Source organism: Hyla sarda, unplaced genomic scaffold (assembly GCF_029499605.1).
Source record: "Hyla sarda isolate aHylSar1 unplaced genomic scaffold, aHylSar1.hap1 scaffold_223, whole genome shotgun sequence".
Taxonomy (NCBI): domain Eukaryota; kingdom Metazoa; phylum Chordata; class Amphibia; order Anura; family Hylidae; genus Hyla; species Hyla sarda.
The window spans coordinates 97,368-113,917 of record NW_026608906.1 but is presented as its reverse complement, the minus strand read 5'-3'; the positions used below and the strand labels follow the sequence as shown (position 1 = coordinate 113,917).

The 16,550-nt window shown below is 45.1% G+C and overlaps 4 non-coding genes and 2 pseudogenes across 4 annotated transcripts; all 6 read left to right on the top strand.

The window, feature by feature from the left end:
* Positions 1–4,301: 4,301 nt before the first annotated feature.
* Positions 4,302–4,489, top strand: LOC130321043 (U2 spliceosomal RNA). The gene has a single exon (XR_008866843.1). It is a non-coding gene; the product is annotated as a U2 spliceosomal RNA (small nuclear RNA).
* Positions 4,490–6,594: 2,105 nt separating this feature from the next.
* Positions 6,595–6,754, top strand: LOC130321070 (U2 spliceosomal RNA; annotated as a pseudogene).
* Positions 6,755–7,447: 693 nt separating this feature from the next.
* Positions 7,448–7,623, top strand: LOC130321065 (U2 spliceosomal RNA; annotated as a pseudogene).
* Positions 7,624–9,727: 2,104 nt separating this feature from the next.
* Positions 9,728–9,919, top strand: LOC130321023 (U2 spliceosomal RNA). The gene has a single exon (XR_008866827.1). It is a non-coding gene; the product is annotated as a U2 spliceosomal RNA (small nuclear RNA).
* A 2,094-nt stretch (positions 9,920–12,013) lies between these two features.
* On the top strand, positions 12,014–12,205 carry LOC130321032 (U2 spliceosomal RNA). Its single transcript, XR_008866836.1, has one exon. It is a non-coding gene; the product is annotated as a U2 spliceosomal RNA (small nuclear RNA).
* A 2,088-nt stretch (positions 12,206–14,293) lies between these two features.
* Positions 14,294–14,484, top strand: LOC130321090 (U2 spliceosomal RNA). The gene has a single exon (XR_008866870.1). It is a non-coding gene; the product is annotated as a U2 spliceosomal RNA (small nuclear RNA).
* The last annotated feature ends 2,066 nt before the right edge of the window (positions 14,485–16,550 follow it).

Here is a 16,550-nt window from a genome sequence, read left to right as displayed (position 1 = left end):
AACTGCCACAAGCCTGATCACCGCACTGCAGACTGTCCCGAGAAACGCAAGTGTCATTTCTGTGGTTCTTCGGATCACCTGGCTAGGAGTTGCCCCACTTACCAGTCCGGGGCACCCCGATCATATGCAATGGCTCTTCGAGGTGGGACAGTTCCTGAGGACTCCAATGCTGCCAGGGCAGGCGATGCAGAGGTTAGCGTGCTGACCAGTGAAGCAGAGTCTGCCCCTGTTTTTCCTTCCATTTCTAGGTCTGTTCCGGATGCTTTGGTGGCAGAGGGGGAGAAGGCGGAGTCTGTTTCGGGGGCATCTGTTTCGGAGGCCTCTGATCCGCCAGAGGAGATGACTGTGGACAAAGAATCCTTGAAGAGAAAGATGCCGGTGGAAGAATCGGAGGATGACTGTCCGACTCCTCAGAGTCAAAGGATTGAGGACTTTCCTAGCCCGGGAAGGGAGGAGGCAGGTGGAGGGTCGTCATGTCAGATTGATTCTGACTCCTCTTTATCCTCCCTGGGCACAGGTTATTTGGAGGAATGTTCAGTCAAAAAATTGACAAAGACTCTTAAGTTTAAGGAAGGGGAGGCAAAAAATAAGGGTAGAGGTCGGGGAAAGGCTAGGCCTCCTTTTGATAATGCTTGATTTTGTATTTCCTTTTTTTCCTTCAAATGTTTGAATGAGTTTAACAATTGGTTCTCTAAATGTCCGCAGTATTAGATCTTTAGAAAGGAGATCCGCCATTTTTGATTTACTTTCTAGATATTCTTTTGATGTTCTAGGTCTCCAGGAGTGCTGCTTGGATGGGGAGCCAAATATCTCCTGGCCTTATGGGCAATCGGTATGGTCTGGTTCAATGGAACGTAATTCGGGGGTGGGGATTTTGTTCAAAAGTAATGAGTTTGTTGTTAAAAAAGTTGTCCATATTGTTCCGGGTAGGGTATTATTAGTGCATTTTATTTTCAGGGGTTTCACATATAAAGTAATTAATGTTTATGCTCCAACTGGGAGGAAGGAAAGAGGGGAGGTGTTTGAGAAATTATATTTCTTTTTGAGTGGGAGGGATGATGTGTTCCTTATAGGGGATTTCAATTGTATAATAACAGAGGGGGATAGGAGTAGTACTACGGTGGGTGGTGGGTCTGGTTTAGACAGTACTAGTAAGCAGCTTAAAGAGATTGTAAATTTATTTGGGTTAAAGGATTCCTTTGTTGCCCATAATGATGGTACTATCGGTTATACATATTTTTCTAACAATACAAGTTCGCGTATTGATTTCATTTTTGTCTCAAAACTAATGTCTGTTTCTAATTTCAGACGGAGGAGGTTACCGTTCACGGATCATGCCTGGATTGAGTGTGTGGTAAAAGGTGGTGGTCTAAGTGAGTATGGAAAGGGTGTTTGGAAGTTGAATGTGTCTTTATTGGATAATGAATGTGTATTACAAGAATATAGGGAGCGTTTTGATGGATGGGTGTTGAGGAAGGATGCATTTTATAGTGTGGTTGAGTGGTGGGAGTGGGTGAAGTTAGAGACTAAAAGGTTTTTTATTAAAAAAGGGTGTGAGAAAGGGAGGAAAGATAGAGAAGAGTATGAGAGATGGCAAAGAAGGTTAGAGTATTTGTATGAATTGAGGCGTTTGGGGATGAGTGTTGAGAAGGAGATTGAGGAAGCTCGTGGAAGTGTGAATGAGTGTCTGGAGAGGAATGGAAGGAAGATTATTGCACAGGCTAGGGTTGAAGTGAAAGAGAAGGATGAGAAATGTAGCAAATTTTTCTTTAAAAAGGCATTCAGTAAAAAAACTGAGATGATGAGTGTTTTTACGAATGATGGGGTAGAGGTCTTTGGTAAGGATGAGGTGTTAGAGGAAGTGTGGAAGTTTTATTCTGATTTATTCACGGAGAAGGAGCGGGACGTGACTCTAGAGGAGGAATGTTTGGGATATGTGGATAAGCGTTTGGATGAAATTGATGGGTTCTTTATGGAAGAGGATGTGAGGAAGAGTGAGGTGGAGGATGCTGTGAATGGGATGAAGAAAGGAAAGGTGGCAGGGAGTGATGGTTTGCCTGTGGAATTTTATCTTGTGTTTTGGGATATGTTAGGGGATTATGTATGGGAGGTGTGTAAGGAAGTACTTAGGAGAGGGAAGTTATCTAAAAGTATGAGTGAGAGTGTGACTGTGTTATTGTTTAAAAAAGGGGATAAGAGGGATCTTAAAAATTGGAGGCCTATAGCGCTCTTGAATTGTGATTACAAAATTATTGCTAAAGTTATTGCGAATAGGTTAAAGGATGTGATTGATTGTATGGTAGGTGAGGAGCAAATGTGTACAGTGCCTGATCGTAGGATTTCTGAATGTCTGTTAGGTCTGAGGGATGTATTGTGGGACTGTAAAACTAGGAAGCAAGGTGTGGCTGTTGTTACGGTGGATTTTGAAAAAGCGTATGATAGGGTGGTGCATGATTTATTGTTTAGGGTTTTGAGGAGGATGAATGTGCCGGACAGAATGGTGAAGTGGATTGAATGTTTGTATAGGGACATTTATAGTAAGATTCAGGTCAATGGTTTTCTGAGTAGGGAAGTGAGTATAAAATCTGGAGTGCGGCAGGGGTGTCCCCTGTCGCCAATTCTTTTTATTTGTATGATTGAGCCTTTGTTGGGGATGATTAGGAGAGATAAGGTGATGCGGGGTATAGAAATACCTGGTAGTCATGGGAAGGATATGCGAGTGATTGGTTACATGGATGATGTTACTGTTGTATGTAAGTCAATGGCAGGGGTAAGACGTGCTAAGTTATTGATTGAGTGTTTCTGTTTAATGAGTGGGTTTAAGCTTAATGTTGGGAAGAGTGGTTGTAAATTTTTTGAGGGGTGGGGAGAGAGTGGGTTGTGCGAGTGGCCTGTGAGAGAGGGGGGTGTGGAAGTGCTTGGGGTGGTGTTTGATAATGATTTGTATGGGAAAGAAAGTTGGGAGAGGGTTTTGGGGAGGGTGGGGAATAAAATAAACTTCTGGTCTTTAAGGACTTTATCGATTGAGGGAAGGATTCTGGTTATTAAAGCTGTTATAATTCCTATTTTGCTTTATGTTAATTATGTGTTTCCTCCACCGGATAGGTGTCTGGCAAGAATTATCAGGCAGATCTTTGTTTTCTTATGGAATTCAAGGATGGAGAAATTGAGTCGTGGGAAGGTGGTGAAAAGCAGAATGCATGGTGGGAAAGGAATGATGAATGTGGAAGTGTTCCTGGCTGTGAAGTATGTCAGTTTTTGTCTCGCTGTAAGTAAGAAGGAATGTGTGTTTGGGTGCATGGTAAGGTATTTGGCTGGTAATGTGTTGTTGAAATATAAGCTAATGGAAAGGGACTTAAGGGTACCTGTAAGTTTTGAGGTTCCTTGGTTCTATCAGAGAATAGGGCGGTGTGTCAGGAAAAATAATCTGGAATGTGTGACTGAATGGAATGATAGTAAGAAGGTGATGAAAGTGTTGGAGCAGAGAGAAACAGTGGAATGTGTGGGAGGTCTGTCTGAGAAGGATTGTAAGGTAGTGTGGAAAAATGTCAGTCACAAGGAACTGACAAATAAACAAAAGGACTTGTCTTGGATGTTAGCTCATGGGTGTCTGCCAACAAGGGAATTTCAGAGGAGAAGGAGATTGGTAGACAGTGAAGTGTGTCCCAGGGATGGTTGCGGTGGATGTGAGAATTATGTACATGTGTTTTGGGAGTGTGGTTATGCGAAGTCTGTGTGGAGAAAAATGTCTGGTCTAATTAAAAATCTTACTGGAATTGAAATCTTATCCTTTAATATGATGATGTTTGGTTTGTGTGCAGTGGAGAGAGAGAAGGCAAGAGTGTTATGGTTCATAGTAAATTGTGTAAAAGAGGTTCTGTGGGATGTAAGGAATATTAGGATTTTCAATCAAACTGAAGTAAGTGTGAAGGAATGTCTGGGCATGATCCGTGGTAAAATTTACCTTTACGTATTATGTGATAGGAAAAACTATGGTTCTGATGATGCAGAGGGGATCTGGAAACACAAAAAATGGAAGTACTGGTTATGATTGTATTCTTATTTGTCTTTCTTTTTCTTTTCTTACAGATTATATCCTGATATGAAGGGACAGTTGGAGGGACAGAATCCGCTGCAATTTATTTTTTCTGAGGGAAAGTCATGAAGGGAAAGCTTTTTGTTATATGTACATGTAAAGACATGCTTCCTGTATATATTGTATATGTCAAATATGTGTTATTCATGTGTTTTCAGATGAATATGTAATTTTTTGAATGATTTACTTGGTTATGTATTGTATATTTCCTTTTCAATAAAAAAAAAAAAAAAAAAAAAATCTGTTCTTATCAGTTTAATATCTGATACGTCCCCTATCTGGGGACCATATATTAAATGGATTTTTGAGAACGGGGGCCGATTTCGAAGCTTGCTTCCGTCGCCCTATGCATTGACCCGATATGGCAGTATCTTCGGGTACAGTGCACCACCCCCTTACAGGGTTAAAAAGAAAGATTCCTACTTTCATTGCTACCTGCTTGCTGGCTAGCCAGCTAGCCAGCCCTGTGGGCCTTGCTGCTGCTGCAGCCAAAAAACAAAAGGTGGTGCTGCTGCTGCTTCTGCTGCTTCTGCTTCTGCTTGTGTCTGGCCCCTGTTGGAGCGTCCAGGCACAGGACTTCTGCTGCTGCTGACTAAATGGCCTCCTTAATTGGATCATTTGAGTAGCCAGCACACCTGTGCAGGTAGGGCATGACATGATAGGCAGCTGCCTTGATAGCGGGTGGGTGCTGAATGTTCCTAATTGACAAAATAAGATTAATGCTTATGAAGAAATATAAAATCTCATCCCTTCCCCAATACCGCGCCACACCCCTACCCCTTAATTCCCTGGTTGAACGTGATGGACATATGTCTTTTTTCGACCGTACTAACTATGTAACTATGTAACATAACATGGGGGGGGGGGGGGTCTCCTGGCTGTTCACACAGGTGTGTCATTGCTGTACATTGACCATGCATTGCTTCTGTGGTATTGCAAAGGCAAAGACAAATGCTTCCAGCCATCCATTGCACTAATGGATTGGTCATCAGCTGGCTGTCTATGTCCCGCATCAATATAGACCAAAGTACAGAGGGTTAGGCTATGCTATTGTGCACCTACCTGATGCATCAGAAGGTGCGAGGCCCTTGCTAAATTCTGTGCACAGACTTTGAGATCTATGCTTTAGACTGTATCTAAACCTGCTCCAACATGGACTGACATTCTGGCCTACTTTCAGCCGATGCGACTTGTCTGTCGCTGAACAGTCGCTTTTTATGTATTCAGCACCTATGTATAATGTTGTAAAAATGCTCTAGAAGCTAAAGTCGCAGAAATGTCACACATATTTGGCCTGCAACTTTCTGTGCGACAAATTCAGACAGGAAAAATCAGTATAAATCCTTAGAAAATTATCCCCCAGTGTCTCCATCTGCTGGCGGTATTGAATAAGCATTGCTGCACTGATGGGGTATGCATTAGACGAAAAAAAAGAAGAAAAAGAAGAATAATACGCCCAGAAAAGAGGCGAAAAGGAGAAAAACGTAAAAAAACGTGAAAAAAAAGTAAGAGGAAGAGAAGGGAAAAAAAGGTGGAAATGGGTTTAAAAGTGATTTCGGCGGAGAAATATATATATATATATATATATATATATATATATATATATATATATATATATATATATATGCGCACACACACACATAGATATAAACGTATTCTCCGTTGAGATATTGCAGCCGCTGCTGTGTCCAGGCCCAGGAGCCTTAGCACTGTGCTGTGATGTCACTCAATACCACTGACATCACTAGGTGTAAACAACATCTCTCCTTTGCTGTGTATGTGACTATGGAGCTGTTTGGTGATGTCGTCTATTACGGCCTTCATAGAAGCAACAGGAGATTGTTGCATCCATCTTGAACCCTCAGAACTACAGTGCTATGATGTCACTCACTTCCACAGGCCTTGCAGAGTGTAAACAACAACAACCCAGCTTTGTTGTGTATGTAACCAAAGGGATTTGTGATGTCACCTAGAACCTTCACAGCAGCGACAGCTTTATGAGGAGCATCAGCACTGCTCTGCCTGAGCAGAACCATCACCGCCATAGGTTGTCAAATAACCCGGATTTAACCCACACAGGTAAGTCCAATGGGGTGCAGGCATGTCCTCTATGCTTACAGCTTCCCGTGGGTGTTGGTTTGATACCGTTTGGGGACAGCCAAGGAGGCATCTGCAGGCAACAAAGGTAGGTGTGTGCTTGTGTGTGTGTTTCCTATGCAGATCCTAAGCCCAGTGTCACATGCAAGTAGGAGGAGTAAGAAGGGTTCCTGGCAAATCCGGGTTATGGATTGCATTTAAAAAGGCCCCGTGGGAGTGCAATGGGCCCCTGTCTTGCTGCTTAGCAATAATGGTATGGGTTTAGGTTCTGCTGTGTGTACTGGTGGTTGACTGCCCCCCAGCCCAGAGTGTGCATGGAAAATTGTCTGGCAGCCTCCCTGACAGCAAGCAGTGATAGTGCCCATGAAGGGGACCTTGTTGGGCCCGCCCCTTTCACGGTTATCGCTTCTCGGCCTTTTGGCTAAGATCAAGTGTAGTATCTGTTCTTATCAGTTTTCATGCTGGTGGGGATGGGTGCTGCATGGAGGATGCAGGTGTACCAGGGCTTTCCGGGGCTGGTTCTGAGGAATCAGCTCGACGGCTGCCCCGATGTGACCTGTTCCCTCCGGGTCTCGCCATGAGGCTGAGAGGGTCTAGAGCCGAGGTACTTTTGTGCCTCGGGGAGTGGTGACCCCGAGGTGCCGAAACTCACTGGGAGAATAGGCTCACTGAGTTGAAGCACGGGCACCATAATCTCTTCACCTTGTGGCACTCACCTCTTGATTCCCGGCCTTCTGGCTAGGATCAGAGAAATTTTTATAGATCCGGCCGGATGTCCGGGCAGTATATCTGCACACATTCACTTATTTATTTATTTTTTGTCTCACTGTGTCACTTTTTGCGTGTTGTGTGTTCACAGGATTGGTCAGGATGCGGTAGCCCTTCTGGGTGTCCCTCCTGGCGGTCTAGGGGAGGTGTGTGTGGCCATTAGGTTCCGCACCTCCCTGCAAACACCCCGGGTACTCCTGCTTCGGCAGGGTACCTACCGTAATCGGCTCTGCGGGCAGATACCTTGGCTAACGCTAAGGGGGATGCCGGGAGCATTTGTGGTCCCCTAGTAGCTTCGGCGAAAAGGGACATCGAACCTGGAACCTCGCAGGTACCTTTTGGTCCGGAGGCGAAGGGTAAGGTTTGTTGGGGGGCCTCTCTCCTATCGGAGAAGGGCTTGCGATAGACCGCATCCTTTGTGCACGTTTTTTTAGTGTAACACGTTTGCACTTTTTCTTGCACTTTGGGTGAATCGAAAGCACGTTCCTCGGCTTTAAAAAAAAAAAAAAAATCTGTTCTTATCAGTTTAATATCTGATACGTCCCCTATCTGGGGCATATATTAAATGGATTTTTGAGAACGGGGGCCGATTTCGAAGCTTGCTTCCGTCGCCCTATGCATTGACCCGATATGGCAGTATCTTCGGGTACAGTGCACCACCCCCCTTACAGGGTTAAAAAGAAAGATTCCTACTTTCATTGCTACCTGCTTGCTGGCTAGCCAGCTAGCCAGCCCTGTGGGCCTTGCTGCTGCTGCAGCCAAAAAACAAAAGGTGGTGCTGCTGCTGCTTCTGCTGCTTCTGCTGCTTCTGCTTCTGCTTGTGTCTGGCCCCTGTTGGAGCGTCCAGGCACAGGACTTCTGCTGCTGCTGACTAAAATGGCCTCCTTAATTGGATCATTTGAGTAGCCAGCACACCTGTGCAGTAGGGCATGACATGATAGGCAGCTGCCTTGATAGCGGGTGGGTGCTGAATGTTCCTAATTGACAAAATAAGATTAAATGCTTATGAAGAAATATAAAATCTCATCCCTTCCCCAATATCGCGCCACACCCCTACCCCTTAATTCCCTGGTTGAACGTGATGGACATATGTCTTTTTTCGACCGTAATAACTATGTAACTATGTAACATAACATGGGGGGGGTCCTCCTGGCTGTTCACACAGGTGTGTCATTGCTGTACATTGACCATGCATTGCTTCTGTGGTATTGCAAAGGCAAAGACAAATGCTTCCAGCCATCCATTGCACTAATGGATTGGTCATCAGCTGGCTGTCTATGTCCCGCATCAATATAGACCAAAGTACAGAGGGTTAGGCTATGCTATTGTGCACCTACCTGATGCATCAGAAGGTGCGAGGCCCTTGCTAAATTCTGTGCACAGACTTTGAGATCTATGCTTTAGACTGTATCTAAACCTGCTCCAACATGGACTGACATTCTGGCCTACTTTCAGCCGATGCGACTTGTTCTGTCGCTGAACAGTCGCTTTTTATGTATTCAGCACCTATGTATAATGTTGTAAAAATGCTCTAGAAGCTAAAGTCGCAGAAATGTCACACATATTTGGCCTGCAACTTTCTGTGCGACAAATTCAGACAGGAAAAATCAGTATAAATCCTTAGAAAATTATCCCCCAGTGTCTCCATCTGCTGGCGGTATTGAATAAGCATTGCTGCACTGATGGGGTATGCATTAGACGAAAAAAAAGAAGAAAAAGAAGAATAATACGCCCAGAAAAGAGGCGAAAAGGAGAAAAACGTAAAAAAACGTGAAAAAAAAGTAAGAGGAAGAGAAGGGAAAAAAAGGTGGAAATGGGTTTAAAAGTGATTTCGGCGGAGAAATATATATATATATATATATATATATATATATATATTATATATATATATATGCGCACTCACACACATAGATATAAACGTATTCTCCGTTGAGATATTGCAGCCGCTGCTGTGTCCAGGCCCAGGAGCCTTAGCACTGTGCTGTGATGTCACTCAATACCACTGACATCACTAGGTGTAAACAACATCTCTCCTTTGCTGTGTATGTGACTATGGAGCTGTTTGGTGATGTCGTCTATTACGGCCTTCATAGAAGCAACAGGAGATTGTTGCATCCATCTTGAACCCTCAGAACTACAGTGCTATGATGTCACTCACTTCCACAGGCCTTGCAGAGTGTAAACAACAACAACCCAGCTTTGTTGTGTATGTAACCAAAGGGATTTGTGATGTCACCTAGAACCTTCACAGCAGCGACAGCTTTATGAGGAGCATCAGCACTGCTCTGCCTGAGCAGAACCATCACCGCCATAGGTTGTCAAATAACCCGGATTTAACCCACACAGGTAAGTCCAATGGGGTGCAGGCATGTCCCTCTATGCTTACAGCTTCCCGTGGGTGTTGGTTTGATACCGTTTGGGGACAGCCAAGGAGGCATCTGCAGGCAACAAAGGTAGGTGTGTGCTTGTGTGTGTGTTTCCTATGCAGATCCTAAGCCCAGTGTCACATGCAAGTAGGAGGAGTAAGAAGGGTTCCTGGCAAATCCGGGTTATGGATTGCATTTAAAAAGGCCCCGAGGGAGTGCAATGGGCCCCTGTCTTGCTGCTTAGCAATAATGGTATGGGTTTAGGTTCTGCTGTGTGTACTGGTGGTTGACTGCCCCCCAGCCCAGAGTGTGCATGGAAAATTGTCTGGCAGCCTCCCTGACAGCAAGCAGTGATAGTGCCCATGAAGGGGACCTTGTTGGGCCCGCCCCTTTCACGGTTATCGCTTCTCGGCCTTTTGGCTAAGATCAAGTGTAGTATCTGTTCTTATCAGTTTAATATCTGATACGTCCCCTATCTGGGGACCATATATTAAATGGATTTTTGAGAACGGGGGCCGATTTCGAAGCTTGCTTCCGTCGCCCTATGCATTGACCCGATATGGCAGTATCTTCGGGGTACAGTGCACCACCCCCTTACCGGGTTAAAAAGAAAGATTCCTACTTTCATTGCTACCTGCTTGCTGGCTAGCCAGCTAGCCAGCCCTGTGGGCCTTGCTGCTGCTGCAGCCAAAAAACAAAAGGTGGTGCTGCTGCTGCTTCTGCTGCTTCTGCTTCTTCTGCTTCTGCTTGTGTCTGGCCCCTGTTGGAGCGTCCAGGCACAGGACTTCTGCTGCTGCTGACTAAATGGCCTCCTTAATTGGATCATTTGAGTAGCCAGCACACCTGTGCAGGTAGGGCATGACATGATAGGCAGCTGCCTTGATAGCGGGTGGGTGCTGAATGTTCCTAATTGACAAAATAAGATTAATGCTTATGAAGAAATATAAAATCTCATCCCTTCCCCAATATCGCGCCACACCCCTACCCCTTAATTCCCTGGTTGAACGTGATGGACATATGTCTTTTTTTCGACCGTACTAACTATGTAACTATGTAACATAACATGGGGGGGGTCTCCTGGGCTGTTCACACAGGTGTGTCATTGCTGTACATTGACCATGCATTGCTTCTGTGGTATTGCAAAGGCAAAGACAAATGCTTCCAGCCATCCATTGCACTAATGGATTGGTCATCAGCTGGCTGTCTATGTCCCGCATCAATATAGACCAAAGTACAGAGGGTTAGGCTATGCTATTGTGCACCTACCTGATGCATCAGAAGGTGCGAGGCCCTTGCTAAATTCTGTGCACAGACTTTGAGATCTATGCTTTAGACTGTATCTAAACCTGCTCCAACATGGACTGACATTCTGGCCTACTTTCAGCCGATGCGACTTGTCTGTCGCTGAACAGTCGCTTTTTATGTATTCAGCACCTATGTATAATGTTGTAAAAATGCTCTAGAAGCTAAAGTCGCAGAAATGTCACACATATTTGGCCTGCAACTTTCTGTGCGACAAATTCAGACAGGAAAAATCAGTATAAATCCTTAGAAAATTATCCCCCAGTGTCTCCATCTGCTGGCGGTATTGAATAAGCATTGCTGCACTGATGGGGTATGCATTAGACGAAAAAAAAGAAGAAAAAGAAGAATAATACGCCCAGAAAAGAGGCGAAAAGGAGAAAAACGTAAAAAAACGTGAAAAAAAAGTAAGAGGAAGAGAAGGGAAAAAAAGGTGGAAATGGGTTTAAAAGTGATTTCGGCGGAGAAATATATATATATATATATATATATATATATATATATATATATGCGCACACACACACATAGATATAAACGTATTCTCCGTTGAGATATTGCAGCCGCTGCTGTGTCCAGGCCCAGGAGCCTTAGCACTGTGCTGTGATGTCACTCAATACCACTGACATCACTAGGTGTAAACAACATCTCTCCTTTGCTGTGTATGTGACTATGGAGCTGTTTGGTGATGTCGTCTATTACGGCCTTCATAGAAGCAACAGGAGATTGTTGCATCCATCTTGAACCCTCAGAAACTACAGTGCTATGATGTCACTCACTTCCACAGGCCTTGCAGAGTGTAAACAACAACAACCCAGCTTTGTTGTGTATGTAACCAAAGGGATTTGTGATGTCACCTAGAACCTTCACAGCAGCGACAGCTTTATGAGGAGCATCAGCACTGCTCTGCCTGAGCAGAACCATCACCGCCATAGGTTGTCAAATAACCCGGATTTAACCCACACAGGTAAGTCCAATGGGGTGCAGGCATGTCCTCTATGCTTACAGCTTCCCGTGGGTGTTGGTTTGATACCGTTTTGGGGACAGCCAAGGAGGCATCTGCAGGCAACAAAGGTAGGTGTGTGCTTGTGTGTGTGTTTCCTATGCAGATCCTAAGCCCAGTGTCACATGCAAGTAGGAGGAGTAAGAAGGGTTCCTGGCAAATCCGGGTTATGGATTGCATTTAAAAAGGCCCCGTGGGAGTGCAATGGGCCCCTGTCTTGCTGCTTAGCAATAATGGTATGGGTTTAGGTTCTGCTGTGTGTACTGGTGGTTGACTGCCCCCCAGCCCAGAGTGTGCATGGAAAATTGTCTGGCAGCCTCCCTGACAGCAAGCAGTGATAGTGCCCATGAAGGGGACCTTGTTGGGCCCGCCCCTTTCACGGTTATCGCTTCTCGGCCTTTTGGCTAAGATCAAGTGTAGTATCTGTTCTTATCAGTTTAATATCTGATACGTCCCTATCTGGGGACCATATATTAAATGGATTTTTGAGAACGGGGGGCCGATTTCGAAAGCTTGCTTCCGTCGCCCTATGCATTGACCCGATATGGCAGTATCTTCGGGTACAGTGCACCACCCCCTTACAGGGTTAAAAAGAAAGATTCCTACTTTCATTGCTACCTGCTTGCTGGCTAGCCAGCTAGCCAGCCCTGTGGGCCTTGCTGCTGCTGCAGCCAAAAAACAAAAGGTGGTGCTGCTGCTGCTTCTGCTGCTTCTGCTTCTGCTTGTGTCTGGCCCCTGTTGGAGCGTCCAGGCACAGGACTTCTGCTGCTGCTGACTAAATGGCCTCCTTAATTGGATCATTTGAGTAGCCAGCACACCTGTGCAGGTAGGGCATGACATGATAGGCAGCTGCCTTGATAGCGGGTGGGTGCTGAATGTTCCTAATTGACAAAATAAGATTAATGCTTATGAAGAAATATAAAATCTCATCCCTTCCCCAATATCGCGCCACACCCCTACCCCTTAATTCCCTGGTTGAACGTGATGGACATATGTCTTTTTTTCGACCGTACTAACTATGTAACTATGTAACATAACATGGGGGGGGTCTCCTGGCTGTTCACACAGGTGTGTCATTGCTGTACATTGACCATGCATTGCTTCTGTGGTATTGCAAAGGCAAAGACAAATGCTTCCAGCCATCCATTGCACTAATGGATTGGTCATCAGCTGGCTGTCTATGTCCCGCATCAATATAGACCAAAGTACAGAGGGTTAGGCTATGCTATTGTGCACCTACCTGATGCATCAGAAGGTGCGAGGCCCTTGCTAAATTCTGTGCACAGACTTTGAGATCTATGCTTTAGACTGTATCTAAACCTGCTCCAACATGGACTGACATTCTGGCCTACTTTCAGCCGATGCGACTTGTCTGTCGCTGAACAGTCGCTTTTTATGTATTCAGCACCTATGTATAATGTTGTAAAAATGCTCTAGAAGCTAAAGTCGCAGAAATGTCACACATATTTGGCCTGCAACTTTCTGTGCGACAAATTCAGACAGGAAAAATCAGTATAAATCCTTAGAAAATTATCCCCCAGTGTCTCCATCTGCTGGCGGTATTGAATAAGCATTGCTGCACTGATGGGGTATGCATTAGACGAAAAAAAAAGAAGAAAAAGAAGAATAATACGCCCAGAAAAGAGGCGAAAAGGAGAAAAACGTAAAAAAACGTGAAAAAAAAGTAAGAGGAAGAGAAGGGAAAAAAAGGTGGAAATGGGTTTAAAAGTGATTTCGGCGGAGAATATATATATATATATATATATATATATATATATATATATATATATATATGCGCACACACACACATAGATATAAACGTATTCTCCGTTGAGATATTGCAGCCGCTGCTGTGTCCAGGCCCAGGAGCCTTAGCACTGTGCTGTGATGTCACTCAATACCACTGACATCACTAGGTGTAAACAATCTCTCCTTTGCTGTGTATGTGACTATGGAGCTGTTTGGTGATGTCGTCTATTACGGCCTTCATAGAAGCAACAGGAGATTGTTGCATCCATCTTGAACCCTCAGAACTACAGTGCTATGATGTCACTCACTTCCACAGGCCTTGCAGAGTGTAAACAACAACAACCCAGCTTTGTTGTGTATGTAACCAAAGGGATTTGTGATGTCACCTAGAACCTTCACAGCAGCGACAGCTTTATGAGGAGCATCAGCACTGCTCTGCCTGAGCAGAACCATCACCGCCATAGGTTGTCAAATAACCCGGATTTAACCCACACAGGTAAGTCCAATGGGGTGCAGGCATGTCCTCTATGCTTACAGCTTCCCGTGGGTGTTGGTTTGATACCGTTTGGGGACAGCCAAGGAGGCATCTGCAGGCAACAAAGGTAGGTGTGTGCTTGTGTGTGTGTTTCCTATGCAGATCCTAAGCCCAGTGTCACATGCAAGTAGGAGGAGTAAGAAGGGTTCCTGGCAAATCCGGGTTATGGATTGCATTTAAAAAGGCCCCGTGGGAGTGCAATGGGCCCCTGTCTTGCTGCTTAGCAATAATGGTATGGGTTTAGGTTCTGCTGTGTGTACTGGTGGTTGACTGCCCCCCAGCCCAGAGTGTGCATGGAAAATTGTCTGGCAGCCTCCCTGACAGCAAGCAGTGATAGTGCCCATGAAGGGGACCTTGTTGGGCCCGCCCCTTTCACGGTTATCGCTTCTCGGCCTTTTGGCTAAGATCAAGTGTAGTATCTGTTCTTATCAGTTTAATATCTGATACGTCCCCTATCTGGGGACCATATATTAAATGGATTTTTGAGAACGGGGGCCGATTTCGAAGCTTGCTTCCGTCGCCCTATGCATTGACCCGATATGGCAGTATCTTCGGGTACAGTGCACCACCCCCTTACAGGGTTAAAAAGAAAGATTCCTACTTTCATTGCTACCTGCTTGCTGGCTAGCCAGCTAGCCAGCCCTGTGGGCCTTGCTGCTGCTGCAGCCAAAAAACAAAAGGTGGTGCTGCTGCTGCTTCTGCTGCTTCTGCTTCTGCTTGTGTCTGGCCCCTGTTGGAGCGTCCAGGCACAGGACTTCTGCTGCTGCTGACTAAATGGCCTCCTTAATTGGATCATTTGAGTAGCCAGCACACCTGTGCAGGTAGGGCATGACATGATAGGCAGCTGCCTTGATAGCGGGTGGGTGCTGAATGTTCCTAATTGACAAAATAAGATTAATGCTTATGAAGAAATATAAAATCTCATCCCTTCCCCAATATCGCGCCACACCCCTACCCCTTAATTCCCTGGTTGAACGTGATGGACATATGTCTTTTTTCGACCGTACTAACTATGTAACTATGTAACATAACATGGGGGGGGGGGGGGGGGTCTCCTGGCTGTTCACACAGATGTGTCATTGCTGTACATTGACCATGCATTGCTTCTGTGGTATTGCAAAGGCAAAGACAAATGCTTCCAGCCATCCATTGCACTAATGGATTGGTCATCAGCTGGCTGTCTATGTCCCGCATCAATATAGACCAAAGTACAGAGGGTTAGGCTATGCTATTGTGCACCTACCTGATGCATCAGAAGGTGCGAGGCCCTTGCTAAATTCTGTGCACAGACTTTGAGATCTATGCTTTAGACTGTATCTAAACCTGCTCCAACATGGACTGACATTCTGGCCTACTTTCAGCCGATGCGACTTGTCTGTCGCTGAACAGTCGCTTTTTATGTATTCAGCACCTATGTATAATGTTGTAAAAATGCTCTAGAAGCTAAAGTCGCAGAAATGTCACACATATTTGGCCTGCAACTTTCTGTGCGACAAATTCAGACAGGAAAAATCAGTATAAATCCTTAGAAAATTATCCCCCAGTGTCTCCATCTGCTGGCGGTATTGAATAAGCATTGCTGCACTGATGGGGTATGCATTAGACGAAAAAAAAGAAGAAAAAGAAGAATAATACGCCCAGAAAAGAGGCGAAAAGGAGAAAAACGTAAAAAAACGTGAAAAAAAAGTAAGAGGAAGAGAAGGGAAAAAAAGGTGGAAATGGGTTTAAAAGTGATTTCGGCGGAGAAATATATATATATATATATATATATATATATATATATATATATGCGCACACACACACATAGATATAAACGTATTCTCCGTTGAGATATTGCAGCCGCTGCTGTGTCCAGGCCCAGGAGCCTTAGCACTGTGCTGTGATGTCACTCAATACCACTGACATCACTAGGTGTAAACAACATCTCTCCTTTGCTGTGTATGTGACTATGGAGCTGTTTGGTGATGTCGTCTATTACGGCCTTCATAGAAGCAACAGGAGATTGTTGCATCCATCTTGAACCCTCAGAACTACAGTGCTATGATGTCACTCACTTCCACAGGCCTTGCAGAGTGTAAACAACAACAACCCAGCTTTGTTGTGTATGTAACCAAAGGGATTTGTGATGTCACCTAGAACCTTCACAGCAGCGACAGCTTTATGAGGAGCATCAGCACTGCTCTGCCTGAGCAGAACCATCACCGCCATAGGTTGTCAAATAACCCGGATTTAACCCACACAGGTAAGTCCAATGGGGTGCAGGCATGTCCTCTATGCTTACAGCTTCCCGTGGGTGTTGGTTTGATACCGTTTGGGGACAGCCAAGGAGGCATCTGCAGGCAACAAAGGTAGGTGTGTGCTTGTGTGTGTGTTTCCTATGCAGATCCTAAGCCCAGTGTCACATGCAAGTAGGAGGAGTAAGAAGGGTTCCTGGCAAATCCGGGTTATGGATTGCATTTAAAAAGGCCCCGTGGGAGTGCAATGGGCCCCTGTCTTGCTGCTTAGCAATAATGGTATGGGTTTAGGTTCTGCTGTGTGTACTGGTGGTTGACTGCCCCCCAGCCCAGAGTGTGCATGGAAAATTGTCTGGCAGCCTCCCTGACAGCAAGCAGTGATAGTGCCCATGAAGGGGACCTT